This window comes from Abramis brama (assembly GCF_963993115.1).
Source record: "Abramis brama genome assembly, chromosome: 1".
NCBI lineage: Eukaryota > Metazoa > Chordata > Actinopteri > Cypriniformes > Leuciscidae > Abramis > Abramis brama.
Window position 1 is genome coordinate 32,771,234 of NC_139963.1, and position 13,208 is coordinate 32,784,441.

At 37.6% G+C, this 13,208-nt stretch overlaps 1 protein-coding gene across 3 annotated transcripts in view; it reads right to left on the reverse strand.

Moving 5' to 3' along the window:
- Positions 1-13,208, reverse strand: part of nsfa (N-ethylmaleimide-sensitive factor a) — a gene marked incomplete at its 3' end in the record, with an annotated part of 30,946 nt that overhangs the window by 16,562 nt on the left and 1,176 nt on the right. The gene's annotated exons all lie outside the window — the stretch shown is intronic.

Below are 13,208 nucleotides of genomic sequence, written 5' to 3' on the forward strand. Positions count from 1 at the left end.
AACAAAGTCTCAGCTTTCAAATTCTGTCAATTTTATTACAAAATTCAAACAAATGTGGCGTGACAAATCACTGCAAGAGCCTCAGTTCATGCGGCATGTGAACCGATCTGTGTTTCTCTTTATTACTAGTTATAGCACCAAATAAACATGAATGAACATCAGAAAGTATGTTGAAAGATACAGTACAGCTTACTGAAATGCATAATTTCTCATGTAATCGTTCAATGAGAGTTTCAACCTTGGAAAGACGTGAATAAAACAGCTTATTGTGAACAACATGTCACACCATTCAAAGACCATTATGTTAGATAGAAAAATTAACTCTAGAGAGGAGCATTTTGCTAAATATATGCACTATATTACATATTTATGATATTTTTACTCTTATATTATTAAAAAAATAATATAACATTATTATAAAAACCGCACTATATCAACTGTATAAGAATGAGTTATTAATTTTAACCTTTAACAATAATACCAGCTGACAGGTTTCCCTGTACGTTTACAGCATTAGTTGAGAGATTTGTTTCCTTGAGAAATATTAACATGTAGACCCTTCTGTACCTGATACTTAGCCAAATGAATCGATATTGAACAAAGATCAGAATTGAATCGCAAGCTTATGAACCAAATCACCCCCACCACCCCATCCATAATTCTCACACCAAGCTAAACAGAAAAGTTGGCAGCCCTGTTCACACAGGTTACTTACGCAGCACTGTTTTACTTGGTCAAAACAATCATACTAAAATACGTTTTAGTGTGTTGAATGTTGTTATAACGTTACTCTGTAAGTTCGCTTGGTGGCTGGTATGAGACACTTGTTGCACATTGCAGTAAGCTAGATAAAAGCTGGATGACTTGTGTTGCTAAATGGTATGCAATACATTAAAAAACATATTGTATGGTGGAGAAAATTCTGTATTACTGTTACAAATAAAGCTCTTTTTGATTATGCTATGTTAGCCAGTTGACAGAATGGTGTTGTCTCTGAGGCATGGTACAGTGTCACCCATGGTAAATCAAGAAATCAAGAGATTCAAACAATAAGACTAACCGTCTTGAGCTATATAACAATGATTCGTTTTCTGTCGATAAAGTTTAAAATGCATTATATATTAAAGCATCTTTGGTGTTTCCATGGTTTCTATGGAAGTCAGAAATCAACAGTAACGCGGCATCATTGACACGTGACGCAATGGCATGCGCCGTTACACTGGTTAAAATAGCTGATTTCTCTAGATTTAAACATTGTTGGAAACATTTGGGATAAGCACATAAAGTCAACAAAATATGTAAGGGATAATGTAGAGCGAGGCGGTTGTTATAGTGAATACAAGCCCGACAGGCTGATCGGGACCCCGACGCGAAGCGGATTACATGGCCCCCCACTTATTACATGGCTACCCACCAAATAAATATTTAATTAACGATTAATAATGATTTAATTAACAAAATGGAACAAAAGACTGTTAGAAAATGCAGACAAAGAAAATTACTCATGAATGTTTCACAGTCCTTGGCACATTTTCAGAGAAATTTCAGAGATTTAGTATTAAAATCCTAAAGATTTTGTATCGATTATCCTGAAGGTTCTGGCGATAGTTGTTAAATTATTCTTTTGCAATGGTTACAATTGAACAACACGGCAATGCTTTTCTGTATGTAATGAGGAACACTTGCCTACAGAATAGCACAAGATGGAGAAAAAAACTCTGATATGTCTAATTTGCATTCTCAGAAATAAAAAATTGCAAAAAATCTTACCTTTAAGGGCCTTGTCACTGTGCAGTAAGGTACAGTAACGTACGGTACCTAAGGTACTATGACAGTTTTAGGGAAAGATAAGTTACAAAGTTGTGTACTGCCCCAGTGAGAAGTTTTTGTACCCCTAAAGGTACAATTTTTGCACAGATTTTTGCAAAAAAAGATTATTTTTTTTGACATAGTGGTAAAGAAGGGATCACAATTTTTGAGTGCTGAAGAAACTGAGTTGTAGAGTTGCTGAAGAAACGTTGCGCGACATGAATATAACTCAGTATACTGATGCTCAAAAACATCATAAAATGAAGACACAAATCCAATACGCCCATAGAAATGATTTGCGAGTGACACACCTGCTACATACGAGTTCATAATTTATGCTGTACACTGGGCTATGTGTGAATAATATGTCAGTTATATGTAAATAATGGCAGTAAAAATAACCACAATTCTTAGTAAATAATCAGAATATTGAAAATTGCATGTAAACAGGAGTAAAGGGGTTTGCTTGTGTCATGTAAATATCTTACTGTGATATAATCACATTATTTGTGCACATGTGAATGTAGTCAGTGATACTAAAGTCAGCATGAAACAGAAGTTGCGATAATCTTCTTTTTTTACCTGTTGTGACATATAGCAAAGTGTAAAAAATGTAGGACAGGACTCGATTTTTTTTTGTATCGGAAATTGTTTGGATAGTTGCTGTTTGCTAATTTCTGCAATATCATATGATTGACAGGTTGCTCAATGCACAGATAAATCATTTATAATAAACACTGCAATATTCCATAAAATAAATAATTGTCTTTTTTTTCTGCTGTATCATGGCTGTATAGTAGTATTCCAGTCGTGAGGCCAGAAGGCAGAACTAAAGGACACTAAATGGCTTTTCTTGAGGATTTGTATCTGATTCAAAGTCTGGGTGTTGTTAACTCAACAGGCTGACATAATTTGGTTAACGAAGAGCAGTTCGGCAATTAGACCTACTTTAGTTGCAAGTCAGAAAAGCAATAATCCATGGCTCCCTGCCATGCACTTTAAACCCACCACAGGCCCTCACAACTTTCAGTCATTATAGTTGGCCCTTTAGTGTTCAACCTCAAATGAACCTTTATTTGTCCTGAGAGTGAGAACACAGGCAGATGATCTTGAGTTGTTATCGGTTTATGCCGATGGCATTGTGACGCAGTTTAGGCATTGTACCGCTGTAGCGATCCCTCCAGCCGTTGCTACCCAGAAGGGACATAGCAACAGGGGTTACAGCCTGTCAGCTCTCAGGACACTAAGGGTGAGCAGAAAGCTAGTATAAGTGAAGCGAACAGCTCAATATGGCAAGCGAGACAAGCGGAGGCAGAGAGCATTCGGAAAGCATACATACCTTGAAAAATATTAAAACCTTGGGGGCCAATGAATGCACGCAAGCAAGAGGGAGAGCAAAAGGACATAAGACAAACAGTTGAGACAGCCAGCACCACATTGAGCCGAAGACTGCATGTGGTCGAGAAACAATAGAGTGTGCAGCATGAGGCAGCATGCAGAGCAGAATCAGGATCAACTGCGTGTGTGGTTGAAGGAGCAGCAAAGGCAAATCACAGGCAAACCAAACCCTGATATGGTAGGGAAATGTATATATGTACATTTTCCAGTCATTTTAAAGGTGAAGAGTTTAAGTAAGGAATAACTGACGACGGGCAGTTGAATCCTTAGAAAAATAGTGCATAATTTTCCAATAATTCAAAGGCCCCGAGTCAATTATTGCACTTATACTGTGGTTACCACACCTCAAAACATTGTTCAGATCATGTATTTCCGGACATTTCTCAGGGTTTTGTCCTTAGAACACTCTTGTGTGTAGGACTAATTTCTTCTCATCCCAAGCCTCCATTGTTAATTCTAAAATGCCATTTTAGAGCTAGTAATGGAGAATTGAGCCACTGATAGCAGACTAATACAGTTATTAATGTAGTTATTAGAGAGAGAGAGAGAGAGAGAGAGAGAGAGAGAGAGAGAGAGAGAGAGACAGAGAGAGAGAGAGAGAGAGAGAGAGAGAGAGAGAGAGAGAGAGAGAGAGAGAGAGAGATTAAGCGTGTGTGAATTACCTGAGTCTGTGCGTCTCTCAACAGTTTTCGGCAACAGCGGCTCTAATAATAGCGAAACTACGTTTATTTTCTCCAAGAACAATGCCATTATTACCTCGCTAGTGAGAAATTCATGTAGCTTTTAAGTTGTTCAACTATTTTACTGACAAAATCGTCAAAGCAGCGCTGACAACAGAACGTTCATCAAGCAATCAGATTCAAGCATTCAACAGCCCCGTAGTATAAAAGTATTTAATGCACATGCTGAAGAATATCATATGTGAACACACTTAAATAAGCCATCATGATAGTTGAGAGACCAAAGAAAAATTTTAGTGAGAACAGAAATCTTATACAGTTTATAGGAATGTATGAATGCATGATGCATGCAAAATATTGAAGCACAAATTTTTTCAACATTGATAATAAGTTTCTTGAGTAGCAAATCATTATATTAGAATATTTCTGAAGGATCATGTGACACTGAAGACTGGAGTAATGATGCTGAAAATTCAGATAAAAATGTTTCTTTTAAACAAAGAATACTGCGTGAATACAGAGTTTCCAAAAATATTAAGAAGCACAACAGTTTTAAACTGATAAAAATGAGAAATATTTAAGCAGCAAATAAGCATATTAGAATGATTTCTGATGGATCATGTGACACTGAAGACTAATGATAAAGAGTAATCAGTGTTCCCACACCTTGGTTAACTTCAAATTCAAGGACCTTTCAAGGTCCTTTTTTGCGACCGTCTGCTAGCTGTCTCACGTCACCAAGGTCAGATAAATCCCATCACATAGAGCCTCTATCACCTAGCTATCATCACATAGAGACTGTTCTGTCTGTATGTCTGTTCCCCGAATTTGGAAATCCAAAAAACTTTTCAAACCATCTAAGGTTAAAAATTTAATTGATGTTCAACAAATAAAAAACAGCTATAATACAGATGAGCAAATGATAAAGCTTGGGTTGCTGAATATTCGATCCCTTACTTCAAAAGCACTTATTGTTAATGATATGATTACTGACTATAATCTAGATGTGCTGTGTTTGACAGAAACCTGGCTAAAACCAAACGATTACATTACTTTAAATGAGTCCACCCCGCAAGATTACTGTTATAAACATGAACTTCGTCTGAAAGGCAAAGGGGGAGGTGTTGCTGAAATTCATAGTAATATTTTCAAAATCACTAAGAAATCTAGTTTTAAATATACTTCTTTTGAAGTGTTGGTGCTTAATGTAAAAATATATGACAAATCACGTTTGAGATCTGTGCTGGCTACTGTATACAGGCCACCAGGGCACCATAAAGATTTTATCAAAGAATTTGCTGACTTTCTATCAGAGTTAGTATTGGCTGCAGATAAAGTCCTAATTGTTGGTGATTTTACATGTAGATAATGAAAAAGACGCATTGGGATGGGCATTTAAAGACATTCTGAACTCTATTGGAGTTAGACAACACGTGTCAGGACCTACTCACTGTCGTAATCATACTCTAGATCTAATATTATCACACGTAATAAATGTTGATGCCTTTGAAATTCTGCAGCAGAGCGATAACATCTCAGATCATTATATCTAGTCTTGTGTAAATTACATTTAGCCAAGGCTGCAAAGCAGACTCCGTGTTACAAATATGTGAGACCTATCACTTCTGCCACTAAAGATTGCTTTATTAATAATCTTCCTAATCAGTTTCATCATCTCAGCATCCCTGATAGCTTAGAAGAACTCGATATTGCAACAGAAACTTTTAACTCTCTCTTTTCCAGCACTTTAGACACAGTTGCTCCATTGCACTTAAAGAAGATTAAAGGAAATCGTCCAACGCCGTGGTACAACGAGCACACTCAGGCCCTTAAGAGAGCAGCCAGAAAAATGGAGCGCAACTGGAAGAAAACAAAACTAGAGGTATTTCGCATTTCATGGAAAGACAGTTCGATTGCATACAGAGAGGCCTTAAAAGCTGCTAGATCTGCTTATTTTTCAACCCTATTAGAAGAAAGTAAACCTAGGTATTTATTTGAAACAGTGGCTAAACTAACGAAAAATAAAGCTTCAAGCCCAGAAATTTCCAAGCAACACAGCAGTAATGACTTAATGAACTTCTTCACTTATAAGACTGATAATATCAGGGACAAAATTATAACTATGCAACCGTCTACTACAGTATCGCATCAGGGAGTGCATTGTAGTCTCCCTAAGGAAAAATTTGATTCATTTATTGCTATAGTAGAGGAAGAATTCGCTAAACTCATTAAATCAACTAAACCGACAACATGCATGTTAGACCCTATACTGACTAAGCTACTGAAAGAGATGCTTCCAGGGGTCATAGATCCTCTTCTTAATTAATTCATCTTTGTCACTAGGATGTACCAAAAACCTTTAAGCTGGCTATGATTAAACCGCTTGTTAAAAAAACGCAACTTGATCCTACAGAATTAGTCAATTACAGGACAATCTCGAATCTACCCTTTCTGTCAAAGATACTAGAAAAGGCAGTATCTTCACAACTATGTTCCTTTTTAGTAAGAAATGATATCTGCGAGGATTTTCAGTCAGGATTTAGACCGTACCATAGTACTGAGGCAGCTCTTATTAGAGTCACAAATGATTTGCTCTTATCTTACTGCCGTCCCATATCAAATCTCCCTTTTTTTGCTAAACTTTTGGAACGAGTGGTTGCTTCTCAGTTGATTTCTCATTTAACTCAGAACAATCTCTTTGAGCCTCTGCAATCAGGCTTTCGTAAATTACATAGTACAGAAACAGCTCTGGTTAGGGTCACCAATGACCTGTTAATCGCCTCAGATTCTGGCTGTCTTTCAGTTTTGATCCTACTTGATCTCAGTGCCGCTTTTGACACTGTTGATCACTCAATTTTAATTACTCGTCTTGAAACTGTTTTTGGGGTTTCAAATACTGCTCTTAATTGGTTTAAGTCCTACCTTTTTGATCGGAAGCAGTTCGTTGCCATGGGTGGATTTAGATCTGAGGTTAATGTTGTGCAGTCTGGCGTCCCCCAGGGGTCAATTTTGGGCCCTCTTCTTTTTAATATTTATGTCTATCCTCTTGGCCAGCTTTTGAGATCTCTTGGTCTAAAATTTCACTTCTATGCAGATGATACCCAGATCTATATTCATTTTAGACCTAATGAAATTGTGCCTGTTAATTTTCTTTCTGAGTGTATTTCTAAGATGAAGGAATGGATGACAGATAATTTTCTTTGTCTTAACAGTGAAAAGACTGAGATTATGCTTGTTGGTTCACCCTACCATCTACGCAAATCAGAGCCGGTTGTTCTAACTCTTGATGGCTCAAATGTGGAGTTTCAAACAAAATTGAGGAATCTAGGAGTCATTTTTGATGCCAGTCTAACGTTTGAGCCACATGTTCTGAATACTGTTAAAATTTCATTCTTCCATCTTAGAAATATTGCCAGATTGCGTCCAATGCTGTCGTTTACTGTTGCTGAGAGATTGATAAACACTTTTGTGTTCTCCCGTATTGATTACTGTAATGCCTTGTTAGCTGGCGTGTCAAAAGCTACCTTAAACAGAATGCAGGTTTTACAAAATTCAGCTGCCAGAATCCTTACTAGAACTAATATACATGATCATATTACTCCCGTTTTGGAGTCTTTGCACTGGCTTCCCATTAGGTTTAGGGTGGACTTCAAAATTCTGATGCTTACTTACAAGGCACTGCATGGTTTAGCACCTCAATACTTGACTGAGCTTTTAACTCCATATACTCCAAAACGTGATCTTCGTTCTTCGGAATCTGGTCTTTTAACTGTTCCCTCAACTCGTTTAAAATCAATGGGAGACAGGGCTTTTTCTTCATTAGCTCCAAAACTTTGGAATTCTCTACCGATTGAGATTAGGCAAGCTAAATCTTTTGGTATTTTCAAATCACAGCTTAAAACTCATTTTTTTAGGTTTGCTTTTAATTGATTTATTGTCTTTTGTTTATTTTACAGTGTATTATATCTCTTTGTGTGCTGTATCTTCCTTCATCTTTGTTATTTTAATTGTTTCTGTACAGCGCTTTGAGATGTACATTTAAAGGCGCTATAGAAAATAAAGGTTATTATATTATTATTATTATCATCCGATCGTGGTTGTATCTCTCTATTAGTGTTACTCGATCTAAGTGCTGCATTTGACAGAATCGACCATAAAATTCTTTTAAATAGACTTGAAAATTATGTTGGCATTAGTGGAATTGCATTAGCATGGTTTAAATCATACTTATCTGACCGTTATCAGTTTGTAGCAGTAAATGAAGAGATGTCTCATCGATCACAAGTTCAGTATGGCGTACCACAAGGCTCAGTACTAGGACCGTTGCTGTTCACTCTGTACATGCTACCATTAGGAGATATCATTATGAAGCATGGAATTAGCTTTCACTGTTATGCCGATGATACTCAGCTCTATATTTCTTCACAACCTAATGAAAACTACCAATTCACAAAATTAACGGAATGCATAGCTGATATAAAAAATTGGATGACTAGTAATTTCCTACTACTAAATTCTGAAAAAACTGAGATTCTAATTATTGGACAAAAAACTTCCTCACGTAATAACCTAGAACACTGTCTAACACTTGATGGCTGCTCTGTTAAGTCTTCGTCGTCGGTTAGGAACCTGGGTGTGCTCTTTGATACCAATCTTTCATTTGAAAGTCACGTGTCTAGTATCTGTAAAACCGCATTTTTCCATCTTAAAAATATATCTAAATTACGCCATATGCTCTCATTGACAAATGCGGAACAATTAGTTCATGCGTTCATGACTTCAAGGCTAGATTATTGTAATGCTCTACTGGGTGGTTGCCCTGCACGCTTAATAAACAAACTACAGCTGGTCCAAAACGCAGCAGCTCGAGTTCTTACCAGAACCAGGAAGTATGACCATATCAGCCCTGTTCTGTCAACACTGCATTGGCTCCCTATTAAACATTGTATAAATTTTTAAATATTGCTGATTACTTACAAAGCACTAAATGGTTTAGCTCCGCAGTACTTGAGGGAGCTCTTAACGCATTATAATCCTTCACGTCTATTGCGATCTCAAAATTCTGGCCAGTTGATAATACCTAGAATATCAAAATCGACTGCTGGCAGTAGATCCTTCTCCTATTTAGCACCAAAACTTTGGAACAGTCTTCCTACCACTGTCCGGGAAGCAGACACACTCTGTCAGTTCAAAGCTAGACTAAAAACACATCTCTTTGACCTAGCATACACATAACACATTATAGACTTCTATAATTCAATATTAGGCTGCATAGATCAGGTCAGCCGGAACCAGGAACACTTCCCGTAAATCCTGATGTACTCGTTACATCATAAGAAGAATGGCATCTACACTAATTTTAGTGTTTTTGTTTATCCCGAGGTTTTCCCGCAGCCTGCTGGATCCAGGCTGTATCCAGATCTGATGAAGGACCTGCGCCTGGACCCAATGTCATAGCGGGGTGCTAAAGTGCCAACTAGTTTCTCCTTATGGAGGATCCCTTTACCACTCTACAGATAAAGCGTTGTCGGGAAAATTCGGTTCGCGTATCTACCCCGAAGTGATACAATTCTGTATCAAAATGTTAAGGCCAGACAAGTAGTTTTTTAAGGCTTGGTTTGTAGGGAATTACAAACCTGCGCACATATATTCAAACGTGCATACCAATAGACTGAACTCGTAATATGCATGTGCATGCCATCAGCGTTCTCACAGGTTTCGCGTTTAAAGTCTGTGTAGAGTTTCCTGTTAAAACGGTGTTGTGTTAGAAGCGCTATATAAATGAAGATGACTTGACTTGACTTTCCAGGTCCAATACCCTCAAATTCAAGGACTTATTAGTGGGGACACATTTCAAGTGAGAGCAAGGTTACATCGTGTTACCTTGTTAATACATTGTTACAGTTTTGCGCGCGTGAACGTCATGGCAACGTACAACACAAAATACGCGGGAAACACTTAAAGGAACACTGAAATAGGGCTTATTCACCGTCTTCCCTACATTTAGATAGGTGGGCAAATGCATTTTTGTCTCAGTGCATGCATTGTTTTAGTTTGGAAGCGCCACCGCTAGCTTAGCTTAGCATAATGAATGGAATCCTTTGTTGCCAGCTAGCGTGGCATGAGTAAAAGTGATAAAAACATTTATTTATTTTTTAAACGAATTACTTCTTGTGGCCTGCGTATTCACAACGAGTACAAATAGCAATGCAGATTAAGACTAGGCGATTTCCATAGGCAGATATTGACATGGGACTATATTGGGGGAAGCACAGGCGAAGCACTGCTACTTGGGCGCAGAGATATCACACTTACCACCAGTTCGTGTTGACTCTCATCCTCACGTCCTCAGGCTGTTGAGCGATCGCAACCTCCTCCTTCTGTCGTTCTGTTTCCAAAGCACACAGCTCGTCTTCTGAAAACTCTGGTTCATAGAGGTATGGTTCTGGCTCTTGACTGTCACCCTCCTCGTCTCTCACAAAATCCGCCATGTTCATCGCCATTCACTATGTCTACTGTAGGAAAAATAGCCGGCTACTATTCACGCTGATATGTTGACGGATTTCAGGTGTTGCGTAATATCTCTGCGCCCAAGTAGCAGTGCTTCGCCTGTGCTTCCCCCAAATATAGTCCCAAGTCAATATCTGCCTAGGAAATCGCCTAGCCTTAATCTGCATTGCTATTTGTACTCGTTGTGAATACGCAGGCCACAAGAAGTAATTAGGTGTGTGTGTTTTTTTTTAATCACTTTTACTCACAACATGCTAGCTGGCAACAAAGGATTCCATTCATTATGCTAAGCTAAGCTAGCGGTGGCACTGCCAAACTAAAACAATGCATGCACTGAGACAAAAATGCATTTGCCCACCTATCTAAATGTAGGAAAGACGGTGAATAATATAAGCCCTATTTCAAAAAACGGTGGAGTGTTCCTTTAACGTAATGCATAAATGCGCATAACTAGCGTAAATCAAGCAAGCTAGTATGCATAGGCCACAAAGTGTTGGCGAAATAACACATTAGCGGACCGGAGGGAACATGGATCTTTTTTTTAGAAAACTTATTGCACAAAATAAATGCAAGCACATTCAAGGACCTGTATCTATGTATCTTTATTTTCTTTTCTTTTTCTTTTGATTAAATAAATGCAGCCTTGGTGAGCATTCTTTCAAAAACATATAAATATTTAAATACATATTAATATGTGACCCTGGATCATAAAACCAGTCCTAAGTCGCATGGGTATATTTGTGGCAATAGCCAACAATACATAGTATGGGTCAAAATGATCGATTTTTCTTTTGTGCCAAAAATCATTAGGATATTAAGTAAAGATCATGTTCCAGGAAGATATATTGTAAATTTCCTACCGTAAATATATAAAACATTTATTTTTGTGAGTGAATGCAGCACAATTGCGAACATAAATGGACAACTTTAAAGACGATTTTTCAATGTTTAGATTTTTTTGCACCCTCAGATTCCAGATTTTAAAATAATTGTACCTCGGCCAAATATTGTCCTATCCTAACAAACCATACATCAATTGAAAGCTTATTTATTCAGCTTTAATGTGATATATCAATCTAAATTTCACAAAATTGCTCCATGTGACTGGTTTTGTGGTCCAGGGTCACATATGTAGTGCATTTGATACCAGAACAGAAGAGTAAACATGTCATGCCTGTTATTTGGTTTTGGTCATGTTTTCTTGTCTTTCATTTTGAATTTCTCTTAGTCATGTTTCCCGTTCATGTCATGAGTTTTCCTTGCTCCTCATGGGATTGTGTCATGTGCTTCGTGTTGTTTTTTCATTGGCTGTTCTAGTCATGTGGTTCTCTGTTCTGTTTTGTCATTGGTTCATTATGCATTGCTATCAGGTGTGTCTTGTTAAGTCATTAGTCTTTGTGTATATAGCCCTCATGTTCCTATTGTCTGGTGTCTAGCTTTGTTCATATGTATGTCATGGTTCAAGTCAAGTCTTTGTTTATTTTGCATTTGTTTTGAAAAAGTATTGTTAAGCAAATCTGTACATGGGTTCAGGTCAACTTGCCTCCAGTGGATTCATTACAAAAATAAACTATTTTCTATCCCCAGAATCTCACCAAGATTTGAAACAAAGACACTGCAGTGTAATTCTATGCTAAATAAACTAAATAAAATGCTGCGTGCCATTTCATTTGTCAGTGAGTGTACCGAGTAATAATTTATTTCAAGCAGCCCTACTCTCCATGTTTAATGAGGTTGGGCCTCTTGAGAGATATTCAATGAGAAATGAGGAGAAGCCTGATCAATATAGTTGAGAAAAAACTCCTGACTGCACAGAGGACATCCTGCCACAGGACTGAATCCAACAGCCCCATAACCAGCTAATGGCTTTATCCACCCTGAGGGTATGATTAAGCATTATTAGTTCACGTGCCCAATTCATAAGTGGCACAGATCACAAAGTTAAGATCGACAGACACACAACGTTAAAAATAATTGTCATGCATGGCCTTTAACTAGAGCTACGACTGATGCGGACTTCTCTATAATGTCAATTATTCATTAGATTTTAATAAACTTTAGAGCTTGGCAGTTATTTCAGAGCCTGTGCCAGTTTTTGTTGCACACAGAAGCCTATACACTAATATAAAGAGATTTATCTTATAGGCTTTTTTGATTCAATAGAGATGATGTAGCCTATGTGATACAAGCATAAGCAAGAAGCGTCAACAGATATTGAGCAGAAACCACTGTATCTCACATATATCTAAACAGCATTGTGACAGACACAACCAGACTGTATATCATTCACATACTCTCCAAGAAGGCAGTGAAAGTATTAGGTAATTTAACACTGATCTGAACTCTGTGGGTGACGGATGCCCACACAGCGTTTGTCTGGATTGGTCTGGTTTGATCATTGCAGCTTACAAGAAAAATCTCACCATAATCAAAAGTCATGTGAATGAATAAGTCATTCTGCTGACATTGATAACGCAGCTAAAACAACCTGAATAACAGATTATGTTCCAGTGTTCGTTCTATTCATTCTCATCTTGATTTACTCAACCTTGAGTAGAATCACACCAGGGAACATGATGGGCCTCTTAATAAACAATTGACTGTCTGACTCATCTTTGTTCAGATTTTCTTACAGCTGATAGTGGGTGGGTGACAGGCATTCACAAATTTCTGAACATCAGATTCACCTGCTTTTTCACTGGCAGGTTTTTTCACCCTCACCTATCTCGATATATATGGTAGTTATATATTTTGATAGGAGATTGCATGAATATCATAATCTTAAAATGCTTGCAATATAGTGGAATGATT